The following is a 22,924-nucleotide window of genomic DNA, read 5'->3' as shown; positions in this document are numbered from 1 at the left end:
TTTTGGTCTGATATAATTTTCAACATCCATTGAAGTTACTCCTTACTAAGACATCACCATATCCTTTTTCAGTCAACTTCCTAAATTTTTATTTTTAAAAATTAAAGATTGTATTTATTTATTTATTTTTACAGAGGGGGAGGGAGGGAGGGAGGGAGAAAGAGGCGGATAGAAACATCAATGTGTGGTTGCCTCTCACATACCCCCCACTGGGGACCTGACCTGCAACCCAGGCAATGTGTCCTGACTGGGAATTGAACCAGCGACCCTTTGGTTTGTAGGCTGGCGCTCAAGCCACTGAACCACAGCAGCCAGAGCGACTTCCTAGATTTTTATTCTTCCTCAGTCATGGGACCGAGGGCATCCTGCTAGCACGGCCACGCAACAGTCTCCTCCTGCTGAATCTCCTAGACTTCACGATGCAGTCCGCGTTCTTTCAGTAATCTTTATGACCACTTGGAATGTGCGGAAACTGTTCTGATGGAGAGTTTTCTGCGAATGGGGTCTCTAGGGAAGTTGTGCGTAGACACGAAAGAGGAGCACAGGCTCTGCAGTCAGATGTCACTTCCTGGTTGGATTGTTGCTGGCAGGTGTCTTACCCTCCCTCAGTCTCCGTTCCTCTGTTACCAGTACCTCATGGGGCGCTGGTGTGCGTTAGAGGAGATCACACATTTGCAGGGCCTGCGGTGGGCCAGGCACCTGTGGGCAGGCCGGAGCTGCTGCCAGAAGCACGACAAATTGTGTACGTTCTCTTTTAGTGCATAAGCAGGTAGACAAATTTAAAATAACATGATGATGCTAAGCACTGTAAAGATAGTAAACAGGCTTGTACTGAGAGTACCTGTGATAGGGCAGTTTTAGATGGGGAGGTCAGGAACCTTCTTGAGGAGTGACATTGCATTTGAGGAGTGACTCTTGGTGAACAGTAAACACGTACAGAACATTTTGCATAGCACCTGGTACCTAGTAATCATTTAAAATTAAACAGTCATCTCCTCCTCCTCTCCCCTTGTTCATGTCAAGTGATTTCCAATCCTAATTCTAGGAACATAAGTGTTCCTGTCTGGATATTCTCTAAGGAAACGGATACGGGCCAAGCTCCCAAGAACACAGAACCTTCTACGAGACATAAGATGTGAAGGAAGAAGGCCTTGCTCCTTCACGTGCACAGACCAGGTGTTCATGGAAGACAAACATCTCCATCTGTTCGTTTTTTCCCCCCCTCAGGTTTTGTCTGTAGCCCAGATCGGTACAGATTCTGGGTCACCCTCTGCCGGGCATCTCTGAGTAGAGTCTGTATATGCATCTAAGGAGGTTTCTGTGAAATGCTTTGGGTTGAGTTTTTTATAACTCTTTGCTACTGACTCTTGATGTGAAATGATTTTTATTCATCATTGACTGATATTGGCAGCCTGCCAGCCTGCTTTGTCAAATGTTCTGGGTTATATATGCCTGCATGAGGTTGTTTGAGATGATAACCAAGGCCCCTGCAGCCCTTCCCCAGTGCCGCCGATGGGGAGGCATCGCTGTCGGCGTCCCTGCAGCAGTCCCAAGCTGGGCGGACTCCCTGGGGCACCGCTTCATCAAGTTGGGAAGTGGTTTCTAACAGGTCTTTTGGCTCAGACGTCACCTTCCCTGTCTCAGAGGAGTGGAAAGCCAGCAAGCACTGCGAGGCAGGGCCTGTTTTTGTTTCATCCCCTGTGCACACAGTGCTTTCCAGCGGTGTCATATACACTGACTTCTTTAAAATTTTTAATTTAATTTCATTTTATTTTATTATTGATTGGAGAGAGAGAGAGAAACATCGATTTGTTGTTCCACTTATTCATGCATTCATTGTTTGATGCTTGTATGTGCCCGGACTGGGGATTGAACCTGCAACCTTGGCACGTCAGAAGGATACTCTAACATTAACTGAGCTCCCCGGCCAGGGCTACCCTTAGGTTTCTTTGTTGTCCAAGTCCCTGGAGACCAAAGGTGAATATTGTTTCCTTTTGCGGGGTATGCCACCGCACTGGGACTTGGGAGGGAGCGAGAAGCACTGTGCTAGAGAATCAGGCTCTCGTGGCGGTTGCCCGGTTCAGAGTACTTACTCTCTCAAACTGTTGTCATTTGGTCTGCAGAAGTTAGCGTGTTATTTTCTCAAGTATACAGATGTGTTGTTTGTTACCTGTTCGTGTTTGGCCAAATATTCACTGAAATTCTCTTATAAGATGGCTCTGGGAGAAAAATTCATCTCCATGGAATTTTTTTACTCAACCGTTTTAGCCTCGGTGGCCTTCAGCCACAGCTGACTGGGCTGTGTGACCGAATCAGCTTGACTTCATACCATGCAAGGAAAAGGGTTCTGTTATCACCTGACATGAAAATTTTGTGAGAAGCTGGCCTTTTCTGCCAAGCGAACATAAAGGCTATAGATTGTTTGGAATTTTACAAAGGTGTTATTTGTGTAAGTGAAGTTGAGAGAGTTTGGGGTTCTGAAGCTACTGGGATGGCCAGGGTGTTTCTGAAGGTATGTGAAGGAAGCCACAGCGCAAGTGGGGTCTGCCCTTGCAGTGAAAATGAGATCACTGGCAAGCTTATTTCTGGGGCACGGGAAGTGTAAATATTGCTAGATTTTCAGAGCACGCCTGGGTTCGAGGGTTCCTCTCCCCTGACAGAGTTCCTGCTGACTGTCCTGGGAGATCATGATGGGAAACTAGGTGAAGACTGGCGTGTGGGAGTCCAACTCATGTTGGTAAGAACACTGCGTGAAACACTGAAGTGCTTAAATTGTGTGCCTTCCGAGTAGCAACAACAGCAAAATCTTTATAAATTCCTGCAAAGTCATGTGCCTGCACCCTCTCTCCAAAACTGCTTCACCGAGGAGAATGTGGCGTTCTGGCCAGGGCTCAGCTGTATAACTTGTGGCTTGAGTTCCTGCCATTCTTCCGGAAACTTCTATCTCAGTACCTTCTCCTGATTGCCCACAATGGAGGTTTGGGGGGGGAGAAAGGAAATGCATTCTAAACTTGATAATCAATAGTTATTGAAGATCTTGCTCTTCAGAGAATTGAGGTGCTCAGGAGAATTAAAAATGATTTTAAAGCTTGGTGATCTGATGATGCAGTTCAGTTGCCTGTACAGTGGTGGGGTCTTGACTGGGCCCGAGGCAGCATATCGAGAGGCAGACGGCCTGGAGCCGCGTCCCAGCTCTGTCCCCTCCTCCTGCGTGACGAGGGTAGGTGGCTTAATGTCTCTGTGTCCAGTGTCCGCTACCACAGCAACTTCTCGTCTCACTGAAACAAGGAAGTCTCAAGTGAACAGCTACTCCAGTCTTGGCTTCCTGGAGTATACGGCTAAGAAAGAACATGGTATTGCCTGGGAGGATAATTATTGCATCGATAATACTCCTCATTTAGCCTGTTGGCCAGGGCTGATTGTCAGAGGACCGCTTCCAGGCCTCTCTAGGAGATTCTCCTGTCTTAGCCTTCAAATCTGAGATTCTCTCAACAGAAAGAGCCAGAGATGCTTCACACGTGAGGCCTGGGGTCTGGGCCCGAGCACAGTGGACCTCGAGCCTGTGGCTTTAAAACCCTGCACTCTGCTGGCCTAGCCCCGATTTTGCCGTATCTCAGACTTTCTCATGTAATTATAAGGGGTGCTCTAAACTGGATTCAATTTAATTTTTTCGAATTTGAAAAGTAAATACTTACCCTTTGGCAGTGTTAAGAGGAACTTCCAGTGTGTCTCCTACAAAGTTTATAATTATTTTTGCCATACATGTTGTGGTTCGTATATGTGGGTTGAGGTAATTCAGCTCTTAACTTCTAAATTGGAAATGTGCCTCTATAGTCTGACCTTGTGCTTTGATGACATATCTTTTTCAGCTTGTATATTTAGTTAATGTTTGACTTTATAAAAATGAGATTGTGCAAAGTGTTTTCGATCTTTGTGGTCTTTTGGAACTTGCTGATAGACAGACAGTCACTGAAAAAGCAGGTGGGGTACGTACGATTCTAATTAACTAGCTCGGGTTATACAAAGGCACAGTTCAGTGTGTGATCTTGATGATGACTTCGATTTATGACTTTGTACACCTGCGGACAGGAGAGGGTAAGGAGCACAGACAGGTTTAGAATTCCAGCTTCATCACTTCCTGGCTCTTTTATAACTCCTGAATCTGCTTCCCCCTATCAAATGGAGGGATAATCGTTGTGCCTGCCTTGGAGCAGCTGTGAGATGAGTATATGCACTGCATGTGCAGCACACGCTACAGGGGCTAGCGTGTGGCTGTGCCGAGTGGTGAGAGTGATTCTGGAACAGGGGACTCTGCTCGGTTGTCCTCCCTGTCCTTGGCTGCTTAACCACCGCCTGGGAATCCGAGACGCCTAAAAAGCGGTGACACTGCTTTGGGGGCCATTGGTCTTCGGCAGCCAGTTCACTTGGTGCTGTCGCCTACGGCCTTTCCCATGATACTGGGATGTCTGGGCTTCTGGGATGAAAGGGAAGGAGGCCGGGTAGCCAGTCCTGACAGTGTCTGAGGGACGCATGCTAGGGCACCCAGCGTGTGAGTGCAGAGGACTGTGGCCATTCTAGCACTTGTGTGGTGGAGAGCCTTGCTGGTTTATCACAGAATTTTCTTATACTGTAGGTGGCATTGAGCGTTAGGCATCTTCCCCATCAGAGCTGAACTTGCAGGTTATAGTGTAACACATGCCTCATTCTCCACTGGGCCAAGTGTTCGGGTGTTAATCATTCTGCCCTCCAGCTCATTTATATATGAGGTATATTACATACAAGAAAATGTAGTGTTTACAATACGTACATAATGGTATTTCTTATTACGAATATTTATAATATTACTTTGATGATTATGGATAAGCTTATCTGGACTAATAATTACTTTTAATCTCACATGCTGAGAATAGTAAAGCTAATGTTGTATACTAATGACAATGTATTTTACCAAAATCTGTGATAACATGAAATTTGTGTTTAATCTGTGTAAATGTTCAATCCAGAGGAAAATATATAGGAACAAAAGAAGTCTTATCACAGAAAGTAGATAGATTATTGGCCACCAGGCCCTTGGGGAGAGGCGCAGAGTGAGGAGGAAGGTGCGGGACCGCTCTGGGTGACAGCAGCGCTCTGTGCGGGGTGACGAGCCCTCCCTGGGTGTCGTCCTTGGTGGCCTCTTCCCAGCAGCACTGACCTTGCTGTCATGTGTGACCTCCAGTATGAGCGGATACAGAGGTCCTTTTTTTCCTAAGAAAAAAATTACTGAGATAATTTATGTATCAAAATTCACCCATTTTAAGTGTATAATTGAAAGATTTTTAGTAAATTTATGAAGCTATGAAACCATCGTTGTAATTCAGTTTTAGGACACCTTCATTACTCTGATAAGATTCCTGTTGGGGATTTTTTTTTTTAATGATATCACATTTAAAAGTTGCACAGACAGCACGAAGAATTACTGTGTGCTTTGCACTCAGATTCCCCAAATGTTAACTTTTTACTGCATTTGTATGCAGAGATTGGTTCCCTGATTCATTTTTCAGTTGTATTGTTACCATTTAATTGTTTCTCATTACCATTTATCCCCCTTATCCCCTCTTCCACCACCACTGCACACACACCCCCACCCCCTTCCCCACCCCTGGACCTGGCAAGAATGCCGAGAGTTTTGGATAGTGATGATCCCTGCCCTTGAAAAGAGGCCCCATTTAACTTGGCCTCCCACCGCACCCTTGCTTGGTAGTTGGAGGTACTCTTCTGGCAGGTGGAAAGGATGCTTTGGAAGGTGAGTAAGGTTTAAAGAGCTATCTTGTCAGCCCTTCCAAGAGGGTCCCCTGCTGCGCAGGTCCTGAGGTGGAGTTAGAGGACGGGAAATAGGGCCAGAATCAAACCTTCCATTCCTGGGCTTTGTGATTTTAGTCTAGCTTTTCAGAAAACCAGTGAATGTGTTCCCCCATGAGAGAGGTGGACTTACGATGCCTCACACACAGAGAAGGCGTGCTAGTCAACATTAGACCAAGAAGCAGTGCAGCCAGGGGAGAGGGGAACAGACACCACTGGTCTGATAATCTTGTTGCAATACAGCAGTTCTTAAAAGTGGGTGGAGAGAACGGGGAGGCAATTTGGACAACCTCTCCTCTCCTCCCCACCCACTGGACATTTAGCCATGTCCAGAGACACTTTTGGTTGTCCATACTGGCATCTAGTGGGCAGAAGCCAGGGATGACACTAAACATCCTACAATGCTCAGGACAGCTGCATAATGAAAGATTATTGGGCCCCAAAAGTCGATAGTGCCGAGGCTGAGAAACTTGGATATAAAGGGACGAGATCTGGTTAGCCAACGACAAGGTGACTCAGCTTGCCATGGGCTGTCTCTTAATGAAGCATCTTTCTCCTTGCCTTCCTTCTGGTCCCAGCAGGCTGGGGAGTGATGGGTGGCGTTGGGACTGCAGGGAGAGTGCAGGCCGGCCTCCTGCTCACCCTTTAGACTTAAGTCACAATCTTGCTTTGGAACGGGAGCTACTACGGAGTGGGACCCATTTAACGTATTGACCAGATTTTTTAGAATCAGCCTGACATATGATGAAGGTGTTCTGTTATCCAGCAGACATGCCTATTGGATATCGGGGGTGTGGAGTCAGCAGATTACACATTGGATAGGATTTACTGGAAAAAACAAATAATTTCTCTAAACAGAAAGACTTAACATGTCAGATAGTTTTCCAGGGAATATTTAAAATGTGGGCACTGACCTTTCATACAAAGCATACTTCTTTGGAAGGATAGACACAATTTCATTCAAGAGTTTATCTGGATTCACTAATCTGGTTGTAGTCACATTGTAGTGAAGCTTAAAAAAGCAAAAGGGATGAGAAGTAAATCTTTACATCAACACAAAGACCTTCCTACCTGATTTAGAGATCTAAAACTCCTCAACAGCCCTGGCTGGTATGGCTTGGTTGGAGCATCATGCCATAGACCAAAGGTCATGGGTTCGATTCCCAGTCAGGGCACATACCCTGATTGTGGGTTTGATCCTCAATAGGGGTGCGAGCCCCAGTCTGGGCGCGTATGAGAAGGCAATCAACCAGTGTTTCTAACATCGATGTTGTCTCTCTATCTCTATCTCTCAACAATGAAAAGAAATGTCCTTGCCCTGGCTGGCGTAGCTCAGTGGATTGAATGCGGGCCGTGAACTAAGGGATTATGGTTCGATTCCCAGTCAGGGCACATGCCTGGGTTGCAGGCCAGTTCCCAGCAGAGGACACGCGAGAGGCAACTATACATTGATATTTCTCTCCCCTCCTTCCCTTCCCCTCTAAAGATAAATGAATAAAATCTTTAAAAAAAAAAAGAGTATGTTGAGGTTTAAGCATTTTAAAAAATGTCCTTAGTTGAGGATAAAAATAAAATGGAACTCCTCGATATACTACCATTTTACATGAAAGTATTTCAAGAAAAAGTACTGAAAGAATTTACATCCCACTCCTGGGAAATGGCACTGTGGTTTTCATAATCCCCATATTAGTGTTTGGAGTACTTTACAACTGTCTCCAACTAGAGAAATCTCAGAATAAAGCGATAGAATATGCCTAGTAAAGAGCCATAATGTAGCCTTAAATAAATGTGGGCACAGATTTTCAAAGCCCTTTGTTACAGTGTCCCGAAGCCCCTTCTTGCCTGTAAGGTTTCTTTTGAGAAATCAACTGATAGTGTTACTGGAACTCCTTTGTAGGTAACAGTCTCCTTTTCTCTTGCTGCTTTTAAGATTCCCTCCTTCTCTTTAATATTGGGTAATGTAATTGTGGTGTGCCTTGGTGTGTTCCTCCTTGGGTCCAACCTCTTTGGGACTCTCTGGGTTTCCTGGATTTCCTGGAAGTCCGTTTCCTTTGCCAGACTGGGGAAGTTCTCCTTCATTATTTTTTCCAATAAGTTTTCAATTTCTTGGTCTTCCCCTTCTCCTTCTGGCACCCCTACGATTTAGATGTTGGGATGTTTAAAGTTGTCCCAGAGGTTCCTAAGGCTCTCCTCATTTTTTTGAATTCTTGATTCTTCATTCTGTTCTGGTTGAATGTTTATTTCTTCCTTCTGGTCCAAATGGTTGATTTCAGTCCCAGTTTCCTTCATGTCACTCTTGGTTCCCTGAATATTTTCCTTTATTTCACTTTTCATACCCTTCATTTCTTCCTCTATTTTCCAGCCATACTCAACCAATTCTGTGAGCACCCTGATAACCAGTGTTATGAACTGTGCATCTGATAGGTTGGCTATCTTTTCATCACTTACTTGTATTTTTTCTGGAGCTTTGATCTGTTCTTTCATTTGGGCCTTTTTCTTTGTCTCAGCGCACATGTTAGGTAGTAAGGGGTAGAACCTTAGGTATTCACCAGGGTGGGGCAACCCACATCTCTGTGTTGTGGTGCCGTATGTGGGGGAGGGTGTATGTGGGGGAGGGTGGGAGAGGGAACAATGGTGCTTGCTCTGTGGGCTTTCAGTCACTTCCCCTGCTACCCACAAGCAAATTGGGCCCTTTTGGTGCTGATTCCAAGGTGGGTGAGCTTGTGTACATTCTAGGACCCCTGTGGGTCTCTCCAACAAATTCTTCTGTGAGGCTGGGAGTTTCTCCTGCAGCCACAACCCCCACAGGAGTTTTCAGTCAGAGGTTTGTGGCTTTATTTCCCCACTGGAACACTGGGTTGTGTGGTCTAACTCCCCAGTTGTTCCTCCAGGTTTATCTGTGCATGAATGTGGGACTGCCAGGTCTGCCAGCCTCAGCCCTGGCCCGACCTTCAGCCACTGCTTTGCTGTGAGCTCTCTCCACTCTGCCGCCCGTCTCCGCTCTCCTACTGGTCTGGAGGAGTGTTTTTCCTTTAACTCCTTGGTTGTTGGACTTCTGTACAGTTTGATTTTCTGGCAGTTACTGTTATTTTTTGTTTTTAAACCTTTTATTGTCCTTTTGGTTGTGCGAGGAGACACAGTGTGCTACCTATGCCTTCATCTTGGCTGGAAGTCTATTGTTAAACCTTATTTGTAATTCTTTTTGCAACAGTGAAAATCTTAGTTCTCATTATCCACAAGACACTTACTTATGTGCTTAGTCCTAGGATATACGCAGAGCAGTGTCAGAATTGTTCATTCATACCCCTATGAAAAACTGTGGGATTTCTATTCATTCTACTATAGAAAATGAGTAAAACACAGGTTAAAAGAAAAAGTTAACTGGTACTACTGTGACTATTTTTTAATTAATGGATATTCTTCCTTTTTTAAAGATTTTATTTATCCTTATAGGGAAAGAGAAGGAGAGAGGGAGAGAAATATCAATGTATGGTTGCCTCTCGCATGTCCCCTGCTGGGAACTGGCCTGAAACCCAGGCATGTGCCCTGACTGGGAATCGAACCGCGATCGTGTGGTTCACAGGCCCGCGCTCAATCCACTGAGCTACACCAGCCAGGGCAATATTCTTCCTTTTAAATAGACTTTATATTTTTAGAGCAGTTTTAAGTTCATTTAAAAAAATTAAGCAGAAAATACAGAGAATTCCTGTATACCTACCCCATCTCCACCACCGTACTCAGCTTTCGTACCATCAGTGCAGTGTATTTGCTACAGTCAGCGAATCCACACTGAGACTTCATTATCAACCAAAGTCTGTAGTTTACATGAAGCTTCACTCTTAGTGTTGTACATTCTCCAGGTTTGGACAAAGTTATAATGACGTGTGTGTATAATGGCAGTGTATTATCATACAGAGGAGTTTCACTGCCCTAAACATCCTCTGTGCTCCACCATTCATCTTTTCTCCCCCCAACCCCTAGCAATCACTGATCTTTTTACAGTCTTCATAGTTTTTGTCCAGAAAGTCATATAGTTGGAATCATACAGTATGTAGTCTTTTCAGATTGGCTTCTGCAGCATAGTAATATGCATTTAAGGTTCCTCCATGTCTTTTCACAGCTATTCCTTTTCTCTTGCTCTCTGTTTAAACTTTTGAATAATGTTCCATTGTCTCGATGGACCACAGTTTATTTACCTATTCACCTACTGAAGAACATCTTGGTTGCTTCCAAATTTTGGCAATTATGAGTAAGGCTGCTATAAAATACATCTATGTGTGGGTTTTTGTCTGGACATAAGCTTTCAGCCTCTTTGGGTAAATACCAAGGAGCGTGATTACTGGGTTGCATGGTAAGAAGAGTATGTTTAGTTTTGAAAGAAACTGCCAGACTGTCTTCCAAAGTAGCTGTACCGCTTTGCATCCCCACCAGCAATGAATGAGGGTTCCTGTTGCTCCACGTCCTCATCAGCATTTGGTGTTGTCAGCGTTTGGGATTTTGGCCATTCTGCTAGGAGTGTAGCAGTCTTGTTGTTTTAATTTGCACTTTGCTGATGACGTGTATTTGCCAACTGTAGGGATTTTTCCCCCTGATGTTCTTGATCAAGTTGAAAAGGTTCCTGTCTGTTCCTAGTTTGCTCAGTGGGTGTTGGATTTTGTCAAATGCTTCTTTCCCACCCACCCCCATCTATCGATATAATCATATGACTTTGTTTTCTTTAGCCTGTTGATGTGATGGGTAACTAATTGATTTTTGAAAGTTGAGCCATGTTTGCATACCTGAAATAAATCTCAGTTGCTTAATGTATATAATTCTTTTAATATATTGTTGCATTCAGTTTGCTAGTATTTTGTTGAAGGGTTTTACGTCTTTGCTCAGAGGACATACTGATTCATAGTTGTTTTCTTGTAACATCTTTGTCTGGTTTAGTGTCAGGGTGACACCTTCCTCGTAGACTGAGTTAGGAACTGTTCCCTCTACTTCTAGCTTCTGGAAGGGATTGTAGAAAATTTGTGTAATTGCTTTGTTACCTGTTTAGTAGGCATGATTGGTGCACCAATCTGAGCCTGGTGCTTCCAGTTTGGGAGGATTATTAATTATGGACCCAATTTTTAAAAGTAGGTGCAGCCCTGTCCATGCTGTCTTTTCTTGGGCGAGCTGTGGTGGAATTGCTTTTCTAAGAATCGGTCCTTCTCCTCTAGGCTGTCAGATGGGTGGGTGCAGGGTTGTTCATGATCTTACCTTTTCAGTGCTCTTCAAGTCAGTAGTGATGGCCCCTGTTTAGTTGTTGATGTTAGTAACGTACATTTTCTTTTTTTCTTTGTTACGGGTCATGCTCCACAGTATGTTTTACCATGATTTAACTAGTTCTTCATGTAACATTTTGCAGTTATTGTATTAAACATTGCTGTGATCAGTATCCTTGTAGAGAGCCTTAATTACCTCTTCAAGTTAATTCCTCCAGGTAAACTTGCCCAGTGAGGTGCTAAGCATATTTTATGGCTCCATGAGCGTAGTCAAATTGCCATCCAGAAATTTCCTGACTCATCCTTATGGCAGCGCGCTTGAGGACACCTGTTCTCCCTGCATCCCGGCTGGTGCCAGTGGTAACAACAAATACTGGTACTGGGTGGTCCCTGGGTGTTTGTCATTGTCGTCTCTAATTTTCTGTGTGTTGAAAATACTTCATAATTTTAAAAAATATGTTGCTGGTGTAACAGCGAAGGGAATGATTTAATATTCTTTTTTTAGGTTATTAGTGAGATAGAACTTTTTATATTTGATTACTGGTTATTTGCATTTCTTTTGTAAGTTATTGATTCTTGATAAATATCAGTGATAAAGAAAAAAACAGGACATCTTCTCTATCCTGTGTGGTATTAAGATAGACACATATAGGATACCTGTTAGACTTTTTGAAATGTTGAAAATAAGTATGTTATCAGAATATGAGGTGGGTTTTCCCAAGAATGTATCCCTTAGAAAAGAGAGAATCTTTGCCTTTTTAAAAAGGTCTCATAAAGTGTTGTTGTTGGGTATTTCTCAACAACTTTTCTTCAGACACAGAGTTCTGTATTCTGCCATGTACAATGTGCTCCCATATGTCATGCACACCCATATTTTGTGTGCATTATACACAGGATTATTATACTGATGGTAAGTATTCATTATACCCATGTATAATGCTCATTCTTATTTTTCCCTCAAAAATTTGGGCAAAAAGTGTGCATTATACATAGCAAAATGTGGTATTATTTGAGGATGATATGTTAGTCATTAACTAATAAAAGACAACTAACAGAATCTTAGGGGGGGGGTAGATTTTATTTATTTTTGGAGAGAGAAACATCAATGTGTGATTGCCTCTTGTGTGCCCCCTGTTGGGGACCTGGCCCACAACCCACTCATGTGCCCTGACTGGGAATCACACTGGTGACCCTTTGGTTCACAAGCTGGCACTCAATCCACTGAGCCACACCAGCCAGGGCTGGGTTTTTTGTTGTTGTTGTTGTTTGCTTATTTGTTTGGTTGGTTGCTTGGTTTTTAGGAGGTAGAGAATTTTAACACAATTTCAGTGATTATTCTGGGGTTATAATCTCATAAATAAGAAGATAACATTTTTAATAAAACAAGTATTCAAATTCACTTAAAGGACTGATGAAAGAATTGACTATTGTAATTTTATGCCAAAATGTACTTTTGACTTACAGTAAGCCTCCGAAGTTTACAACATATTCACATATTCAAAACGTGGTCTATCTTAAGCAGCTTTGTGGCAATTAGAACCATATGATCTAGGAAATTACTAGATCGCCTAAAATGGCGCTGTTGGTTATGGAAATACATGTAGCTTGTAAAGAGCTTGAATAAAATAGAAGTGTACAGATGGAAAGGGCAGTGTTTCTGAATCATTATTCCCCCTCCCCTTTTTTGGGTGGGGACTATTGCATACATACAGAAAATAACACAGATCGTAAATGTACTGTTTAGTGAATTATCACCAATTGAAAAAACCTGTTGTCTTAACTTTGGCTGCTATAACAAAATACCTTAGATGGGGTGGCTTAAACAGTAGACATTTATTTCTCAGTTCTGGAGGCTGGAAAGGCCAAGGTCAAGGTACTGGCCCATTTGTTTCCATCTACGGCCCCTCTCCCTGGTTGGTAGAGGCTGCCTTCGTGCTGTGTCCTCACATGGTGGAGAACAAGGTCATCTTGGTCTCTCTGTAGGGCACTAGTCCATTCATGGGGGCTCCGCCACCACCTGGTTGTTAAACAAACTCTGCTCCCTGTGCAGAAGCCTCTCCTGCTGCTCTTGCTCCGTATCCTTCCCACCCTTCCCAGAGGTTGTCACTGTCCTGGTTCCAACCTGGAGAGTCTTCGACTTGCTGTGGAGTCACACAGGATGCACTGTTCTACCTGACTTTCTTTATGCCTAGTGTTATTTTTGAAATTCATCTGGTGTATAACTAGGATGTGTTCATTTCATTGTTACACAGTCTTCTGTTACACGCATATATGTATCACAGTGTATTACTCATTAGCTCCACCGCCAAAGGAAATGTCAGGTTTTGCCCCGTCTGGGCTGTTTCAGAGTTGTCGTTTCTCCTGGTAGACAGGTGTGCTCCTCCTGTTAACACATGCCCACGAGTGGCCTTGTTGGCAGTTGTGTGCCTTCCGTCTGCCACCCACTAGTGTAAACTCACATCGATTACTTCCAAGATGCGCGCGTGCAGTAGCCGTGAATCCCCTACCACAGTAGCTCCCTTGCGGTTGCACTCTCACTCACTTCGGTAACCTGTGGTCCAGACGTATTAAAAATACCGGAAATGAGCAATTTGTATGTTTTAAACTGTGCAGTTCTGCTTACTGTGACGAAATCTCACGCCGCCCTACTCTGTCCCACCCGGGGCCCATGGGCCATCCCCTTGTGTGGTGTCTGCAGTGCATGGCCTAGCCTGCCTGTTGGTCACTTAGAAGCTGTCTTGGTTGCAGAGTCCAAGTGCTTTTTTTTCAAGTCACCCTCATTTTACATAATAATGCCATATCTCGTAACTTTCATTACAGTTCGTGGTTACAATTATATTCTGTTTTGTTACTATTGTTATTAATCCCTTACCGTGCCTAATTTATAAAATAAACTTTCCCATTGGTATGTATATACGGGCAAAACCATAGTAATAGAGGGTTCAGTACACCCAGTTTCAGGCATCCACTGGGGGTCCTGGAACACATCCTGCAGAAAAGGAGGAGCACTGTGTGTTTATACGTCTGCCAGTGACAGGTATTGGGGCCACAGTCATAACTAAGACCACATTATTTTCAATTTAAGTGTCCAAGACTAATTAATAAATTAAGTGTAAGTAGATAGACATTTGGCTAGTTACGTTTATATCCTTTTAAGTTTATTTACTCGAGGTTGGGCAGATTGCTTTTTGGCCATCTTTTTGTTGGGAAAATGGATCTTCCCTACAGTTAGAGTCCATTAATCTTCATTTATATATAGTCGTGGGGGACCAGAGGCTTCGGGCAGGAACTGGGGTGTGCCAAGGAGGGTGGGTGTGGCCGTGGTGTGCGCAGGTAGAGGGGAAGGCTGGAGGCCCAGTGCTCACCTCAGGCTGTGGGCGGGGCCGAGAGGGGAGAGTGGGATGACTGTGTTTCGGTTCTGGCAGTAGTCTTCCAGCCCTGAAAGCTTCTTGGTGGTGGTTTTGTTTTCTTTGTTTTAACAGAGGTATGATTCACATACCATGAAATTCACCCTTTCCAAGTGTATTATTTAGTGGTTTTTATTTAGTGTATTCACAAGGTTATACAACCATCACCACTAATTCCTGAACGTTTCCATCACCCAAAAAGCAAACCGTGTACCCTTTAGTAGTCATGCCCAAGTCCCTCTCCCCTCGTTCGCATCCTCTAAATACCCACTAGTCTACATTCTGTCTACAGACTCGCCTGCTGGAGGTGTCTCTCATGAATGTGGCCACACACTGTAAGCTTCTTAGCATAAGGCTTAGTTATCTGCGTTATACTGAGAATCAGTACATTATTCATTTTTATGGCTGACTGTTCCGTTGTCTGGATGGGGCACATCTTCTTCGTTCATTACTTAGCTGACAGGCGTTGGGTTATCTCCACGTCTGGCCATTGTGAATAATGCTGCTGTGCACGCCCCTGTACAAATGTCTGCGTAGAGTGTTTTCAGTTGTCTAGGTGACTACGGTATCTAAAAGTGAAAATGCTAAAGCTTTTGGTTTTGTTCAGGAGCATTCTCCAAATGGAGAGCCCGTAGTGGAATAGTCATAGTTCCAGTGGCCAGGCTCCTGTTCTGTTTTGGTTGCTCTGGGCATTCACATGGCCATTTTTGACCAGATGCCTCAGGGCGCTTGCTGCCCCCAACATGGGTGAGCCTTCATTATTTGGGCTTTGAGCGTATCCAGCATTTGCAGTTGGCGCTCAAACAGCTAATTTTCTTCTTTCCACTCCTTACAGCACAGGTGGCAAACACAAGGCCCCCCAGGCCTCCACCTTGTTTCTACCCAGCTGCGAAGCTCCTTGCCCCTAGTTAATTAGTAGTTACATTTATACAGTCCTGAAATTACATTTGGCCCTTTGAAGGCAGCCTCTCAGCTGATATGGCCCCTGGTGAAAATGAGTTTGACACCCTGCTCCAGGGTTTGGTGACACTGGGTATTGGACAGAGGGGCAAAGGGGAGGGCAGATTCCAAGGCCACCCAGAGGTTAGAAGAGTGGCCACACCCTGAACAGAAATAAAGCACATGGAGAGGGAAGGCGTTTAGAGGGAGAGGGGTGAGCATGGCTTTCCAATGTGCTCAGTGTCAGGTGGCAGCAGGACCTTTCAGTGACCGTCAGAGATAAAGGACTGGAGTTTAGCAGAAAACCATGAGGCGTTTGTGTTGTCATTTTTTATACCTTTAGTTCTACTACTCAGCTAGTTATTCCATAGCTTTCTCTATTTCATAGCCTATGTCTTTTGCACAAAATACCCATCTCTACCTATCACCAATAATTTCCAAAAGCAGCTATATTAGTTAGGATTAGATTCAGCTGTGAGTGACAGAACATCAGTAATAACAGTGGCTTAAAGGAGTTCATTTCCCTTTATGAATGAAGTCTGAGTCACTCAGACTTTCTTAAGTTGGTGCCATGAACATCAGGGACCTGGCCCTTTCAGTCCTCAACACATGACTTCCACCTCATGGTCCAAGGTGGCTGCTGAGTGTCAGCCATCACTCTGACTTGCCAACCAATGGGAAAGAAAAAGGGATGAATGTGGACATGGACCTTTCTTTAAGAATACTTCCTGGACTTGGCAAGCACTATTTTTGCTTATGTCCAGTTGATAAGAATTTTATCCTGGCCACACTTAAACCACAGGGAGGACTGGGAAACTCCTTTATTCCAGGCAGCATTGTACCCAATTAAATGCAGCCTTGCTCCCAAGGAAAAGGAAGCAAATAGGCATTGGAGACTACTCAGAAGGAGTCTCTCAATTTTCCAGGTTAAGAACCAGATTCCAAATTCTTTCAGGTTATAGAACTTATTTCTCCAAACCTTAATTGTCCTTATAACAATGAAATATAATAAATAGCCCCGACTGGTGTGGCTCAGTGGATTGAGGACCAGCCTGTGAACCAAAAGGTTGCTGGTTGGAGTCCCAGTCCAGGCACATGCCTGGGCTGTGGGCCAGGTCCCCAGTTGGGGGCGTGGTAGAGGCAACCAGTTCATAGATCTCTCACATATCAGTGTTTCTCTGACTCTCTTTCTCCCCACCTTCTCCTCTCTCTAAAAATAAACAAACTCTTTAAAACATACAGTAAATAATAAACATGTGCACTTCTGTTTTTATCCCATTTAAAATGACACATGGAATGAAGAGTAATGGCTCAGGCATGTGCCATGGAGTCAGTGTCCGAAGTTTGAATACAAGAGCAGAACGTTCGGAAGCTAGAAAGGTTAGAACAATAACGGCTGTGTGTTTCCTGGGCCGGCTGGGATGCAGGTTTTCTGCATGAGTTCTGAATCTCGTTACATGTTAACACAGATTTATGGGGGCAGAAGTCGGATGCCTCCTGTCTGAAAGCACCAGCGTTTCTGTAGGCTTCTCTTAGCAAGAAGAAGTCTCTTGATGTATCTTGATCTTACTTATTTCTGCACTCTCTCACTTCTTTTAAGTGTGGTTGATCGTTCTCTCCTCTCTGGGTCACATCCAGCTTTGTCCATTGTACATGCAGCTCACAATGCACTTGATACCTGAACTATCAGTGAACTGTTAACAACACAGTGACTTGTCTCTCTTGAACCCTTCCCGTTTTGTATGTTTCCTGGTAAGAATTTCAGATAGACCTGTGTGCTTCTTACTCATTTAAAAGTTTATGTGTTTATTGTCCTCGTGCTCTAATACATAATCTCCACGAGAGCACTGCTAAACCCCCATGCCTAGTCAGCCGGGAGAACATACGGGTTATTGAATAAAGAATACATATCCTGCCCTGGCTGGTGTGGCTCGGGGGACTGGGTGCCGGCCTGCAAACCGAAGTGGCACCAGTGTGATTCCTGGTCAGGGTGCGTATTTGGGTTGCGGGCCAAGTCCCTGGTTGGGGACAAGCGAGAGGCAGTTGATCAGTGTTTCCCCTGCACATCGATGTTTCTCTCCCTCTCTTTTTTCCTCCCTTCCCCTCTCTTTAAAAATAAATTAATAAAGCTTTAATAAAACAAAAAAAATACATACCCTGCTCTGGCTAGTGATTTTGAGGGATGAGGAGATGGTAGGGAAACAGGTAAAGGCATTTAAAAATCTATAAAACTCTAGAAATCCTCCTACAAGAAGAAATAATCTCAGTACATTGAATTGAAATCGCTTTAAGAGAAGCCAGTGGGTGTTATAATGTCGACCATCTTCCAGAACCTCCAGTTGGCTTGCACTGCCTAATGCAGAGTCTTTCAGCAGGACAGAGCACAGTGTGACTCATCTTAGGGAACCTGGATGTGTGGTCCGTTCTGTGTAACGGAGACCTCAAGGCACTTCCCAACGCTGCTCAAGGCCCTCCCTTTTTAGTGTATTTTCCCCGTTTTGTTTTTGTTTTTGTTTTTAATTTATCTTTAGAGGGGACGGGGAGAGAGGGAGAGAAACATCGATGTATGGTTGCCTTTCATGCGTCCTCTGCTGGGAACTGGCCTGCAACCCAGGCATGTGCCCTGACTGGGAATCGAACCCCGATTGTTTGGTTTGCAAGCCCTCACTCAATCCACTGAGCTACACCAGCCAGGGTCCCCGTTTTCCTTATAAGTAGAAGTTTCTAATTATATAATCACTTATTTTGGCTGCCTTGATAACCGTCAAACAAATATAAGGGAGGCCTTTTAATACACTAGGGGGTCCAAGGGGGTTTAAAGGCACCCAAAGGGTGCATCTGTGTTAGGTTGCCGGGGCGAGTAGTCCTGGTCAGGGCTTCTGGGTGCCGTGGGCTGCGCCTCCGTGGCACTTGGCAGCAGTGGTGGTTGGGGCGGGAGGCCTGTTGTCTTTGTCTTCTCCGAAACTCTTGGATTACCAGAGATTTTAAGATTTTATTAATTATTTTTAGAGAAAATGGAAGGGAGGGAGAAAGACAGGGTGAGAAACATTAACGTGTGAGAGAAACATCGATGGGTTTCCTTCAGCCCGTGCCCTGAGTGGGGGTGGAACCTGAACCCAGTCATGTGCCCTGACTGGGAGTCGAACCAGCCACCTTTTGCTTTGCGGGATGATGCCCAACCCACTGAGCCATACTGGTCAGGGCACCACTGCTTATATTTAATAGAGGTTGAAGTTGATAATTCTGTGTTATTTCCATGTGAGAATCAGTAGACCTAAAAAGATTGGGGACCCAACCTCCTGTCCGGTGGGCCCTGGCAGAGTAGCATCAGGTCTATAGCTTTTTGCTTAAGAAGAAAAGAGCTGGAGGGGGGCGGGTACCTCCCCAAAATGGTGGTTGACCAGTGTGTTCAGAAGTCTGGTGGCTCTGTGTTTTACTCACCTTCTCAGGGTGCTGTTTCTGTAGAAAGGATGTCAGCGCCATCCTCTGAAATGTCTGAACAAGGCCATCGAAGCTGGAGAGGCCAATCGGGACGGCCTTTAGGAGGACTACAGCTCTGGTGGGAGGTCATCGATAACGAGCCGGTGGGTACGGTCTCTGTTCAGTGGTGAGGCCAGAAGAACAGCTGCAGTGCCTTGGGGGTGCCTGGTGAGCACTCCGCAGCCCGGGGGCAGGGGGGCTCAGCAGTGTGGCCTGTGCAGTGTGTTAGGTCTTGTGGGCGTCATCTGCTCTCTTGGCTGTTCCTGCCACCTCCTGCCATCAGCTCCGTGAGGGAAGGAAAAGAGAAGTGGTTTGTGTACATTTCTCAGTAAACACAGCAAAATAAGAAGCTTTACGTTTTCCACGCTGATTTTAGAAATTGCCCTCCGCTACAGTGGCTTGATTTAAAGACCTAGACAATGAAGCATCCCTGTGTGTGGAATTTAGGGTCTACTTTTTCTAGAAGAAAAGAGCTGGGGGAGCTAGAACAGCAGTCATCTGAGAATGTGAAGAGTGTCGTAGCAGTACATCCAACCCTGTGGGGAAAGTGGTCCTCACTGCTCTGGAGGGAGCCTGACTTTCGGCTGGGACTAAACACCTCGGCCCTGCGAGCCCCGCAGCTGTTTCGGGGTTAACTGGGAAGATCCCCAGGGAAGAACGAGCGATGCCCTGTTTCTGTGTTCTGCTTTATGAGAACTTTGATTTCATTACTGTGTGACTGAAACCAACCGAGAAGGAAAAATAAAATTAAATGGAGGTTACAGAGACCTGAACTCTGCAGGGAATTCTGAGGGTTATCCGTAAGGTATGTTCACATGCCAGCTTCTACTCCCACTAAGAATCAGGCTGTATCTTTATTAGGAAATGAATTTTTGATTGGCAAGGGAAATCTTCACTGAGGTCCTTGTAATCATTGAATGAAACATTGCTCAAAACATAATTAACAAACTGAAAGTTTCAAAAAATTTTGCGTTTTAGTGGTTCACAGCGGTTCATTTGTTCTAAGTGCTAGTAACCCGAGCCCGTAAATCACTTCTCCGTAGTGAGCTGTTTGTGGCGTTGTGACTTGCTGAGGCCCCACCTGCCTGGCAGTCTCTCCCAGTCTCTATGGTAGATAGAGCCTCACCTTCTCCAGAGAGAGAAGACTTGGCTCTTTTGATTATTCAGTTGTCTGCTTACTCGTTTATTTATGTGTTTGCTTGTATTTTGCCTCTTTGTTTTGTTTTGAATGTTCTTTTTAAAAACATTTTTGTTGTTGTTCAAGCACAGTTTTCTGCCTTTTCCCCCCACCCCAGCCTCTTTGATTTTGACTCAAGTGCCTCTTAGATCCACGGGAGGATCCTGTGGATCCCCAAGTCATCTGTTTCCCAAAGTCTGTGCCTCAGCCAATGAAGTTAACTCCAACCCTACAGATCACTGATATTCTGTGATTATGATAAGAGGCCTTTGCTGAAAGAATTGGCATCTTACTTTAAATACACAGAGGCCTGGCAGGGGGTGGTGGTGGAGTGGGTGGAATAGACTCTCAGCAGCAGATGCCTTCCGAATAATCAGGTCGCTGTGTGTCAGAGCCTGGTCTAGAGTGTATTGTGTTCCTGGAGGAGAGTTCAGTTTGAGACTCTGACTTCGGTGAGCTCTCGGCCTGCTGGGTGGAGCTCCATGAAACACAGGCCAGCTGTGTTTTTCTTTTAAGATTTTATTTATTTCTTAGAGTGAGGGGAAGATAGATAAACATGAATCAGCTGCCTCTTGCATATCCCCAACTGGGGACTTGGCTCACAAGCCAGGCATGTGCCCTGACTGGGAATTGAACCGGTGACCCTTTGGTTCGCAGGCCAGCCCTCAATCCACTGAGCCACACCAGCCAGGGCCAGACCAGCCATATTGCTTCAAGAGAGCACAAGTAAGGTTTTAGCAAGATGCCAGTTAGGATACAGATCCTCTTAGGATACAGATAAACTGGTCAGTGAAAAATGCTAAGGAGGATTTTAGAAAATGTTCTTGCTCTATTTTCCATCTGGACAAGAAAAGATATCTCAAGGTAAGTAGCAGCCCAAGAAGGCAGTATCTTCTTGCCCGTCCACCTTAGGTTGGACCCTGAAGTGGAGTTCTGTTTCCATCAGAGATCCCATTAGGACCTCATGTCCTGGCTGCTGAGAGGACAGCTCAGATCCTGTTGGGTGGAGGTCTAGGCTGAGCGGAGGGTGCGGGGTCCGTGGACAGGGCTACAGAGTTGTCCGGGAGCGCCCGTGTGCTTCCCTCAGGGTTTCTGGCCTCTACGTCCCCCCTTCCTCTTTCTCCTCCTTTCCTCTTTCTGGCTCATTTTGGATTTGGCCTTTGGGAATACTGAGTTTTACAAAATGTTTGAAATGTCGCATGTCCTTGCCCTGGAAAGAATGAGCCTGGTTGCGTCGCGAAAGTTTGCTATTAAAACCACTCTTTTATCCTAAGAGGAACAACACATCTGTTTTAAGTCTGCTGATTTGTTCCTCTTTATTTTTTTCTGTCACAATTGTTGAAACTCTTGGTAGCAGCTACTTATTAGCGGCGGCACAGCACCTGAAGTAATTGTAGGTGCTTTAAGAACATAAAGACCGCCTTGAGCAGGCCAGTTTAGGGGCTGACAAAGCTATCAAGAAGCAAAGTCTTTTTTTTTTTAGATTTTATATATTTACTTTTAGAGAGAGGAGAAGGAAGGGAGAAAGAGAGGGAGAGAAATACTGATGTGAGAGAGAAACATCGATTGGTTGCCTCCCATACGTACCCTGACTGGACCCAACCTGCAACCTAGGCATGTGCCCTGATCTGTGACCTTTTGCTTTGTGGGTCAATGCCCAACCAACTGAGCCACACCGGTCAGGGCAAAAAGCTAGGTCTCTTTTATGGTACTCTCTAAAAACTCCCTATGGGTCCACTGCTTGTGAACTTCTTTAGATTTTATGTTGTGCATTTATCAGAAGCCACCTCTTTGGTGTGGCAAGTATCATGAGTTGGCTGGCTCCCTGGAAGTTTAAAAACAAAGCAAAACAGAAAAGCAATGTGGTGAAAAGAAAACCTGACTGGCAGCCCTCTGTGTGCCGCTGACGAGCTCTGTGGTCTTCGGCAGGTTGTGCTGGGTGTCTTCAGCTGTACTGTCCATGCGGAAGTGGGTTTTATATACATCCTCCTTGTGAGCATTGAGTGAGAAGACATTTGTGGAAAATGCCTTTGTAAACTGTAATTGCTTTGTGAATAAAGATTACTATCTTTGATAAACAGTACCAGTTCTCAACCACCAGTAACCTGATTCTCCCATCCTGTGTTTGGAAGAAGCACAAACCTACGAGGAGGGATTGCTGATTTTTCAGTGTGAGTTGTATTCACAAGGCTCACATACTTTCCCGTCTTGATGCGTGCGCGTGCTTGCGCATGCGCTCTCTCCCCTCCCCTCCCCCTCTGTCCCCCACCCCCTGTGTCGCACAGCAGCTATATTCTCAGTACAGAGTTTAACTGTGACTGTGCTCGTGTTGGAAATATTTAACAAAGGTGCAAAGCTCCAGGCCAGAAGTGTTGTGTCCATTTTCTCTGGTCCCCACCCCCCAGTACCTTAAGAATCCGTGGGCTTGGTTATGAGCCAGCTTGAGCATAAGGTACAGTCTCAGTTTGCTGACTCAAACGCTTCTCAAGGTTGACAGTCACAGAATGGGTTTATGAAATATCCAAGAGCAGCAGCTGAAAAGGGAAATGGAAATGTGGGGTTGGTTGGACTCAGCAGCCCTCTCACCCAGGTGTGCTCCTCTCGGGGGTCCCTGAGGTGGAGAGGAAGGCCTTGATTTGCTTTCAGGAGGACATTATCTCTAGATGTTGCAGCTTCACATTGGGACCCTTGAGATGTGCTTAGGAACACCACCTGCATGTGACTTGTCAGGTGAGGGTTTGGGGCTTGGGAGGATTTTAGCAGGTTTTAATCTAATTTAAACCTAATCTTACACTCCTGACAAAGGAGGTAGGTATCTTTGGATTTACTTTGAA

At 44.9% G+C, this 22,924-nt stretch overlaps 1 protein-coding gene across 6 annotated transcripts in view; it reads left to right on the top strand.

The window, feature by feature from the left end:
- The window catches only part of RBM6 (RNA binding motif protein 6), a 92,224-nt gene that overhangs the window by 42,583 nt on the left and 26,717 nt on the right, over positions 1 to 22,924 (top strand). The window contains exon 2 of one of the 6 annotated variants that reach the window (XM_037049678.1): positions 22,172 to 22,261. The exons of the other annotated variants lie outside the window; for them this stretch is intronic. The gene's annotated coding sequence lies outside the window, so the exon portion shown is untranslated. The remainder of the gene's footprint in view (positions 1 to 22,171; positions 22,262 to 22,924) is intronic. 6 annotated transcript variants of the gene reach the window in all.

The sequence above is a fragment of the Sturnira hondurensis genome, unplaced genomic scaffold, assembly GCF_014824575.4.
Source record: "Sturnira hondurensis isolate 20B ecotype Veracruz unplaced genomic scaffold, ASM1482457v3 Scaffold0006496, whole genome shotgun sequence".
Taxonomy (NCBI): domain Eukaryota; kingdom Metazoa; phylum Chordata; class Mammalia; order Chiroptera; family Phyllostomidae; genus Sturnira; species Sturnira hondurensis.
The sequence above is the reverse complement of the archived record's forward strand: the minus strand, read 5'-3'. Positions and strand labels throughout refer to the sequence as shown.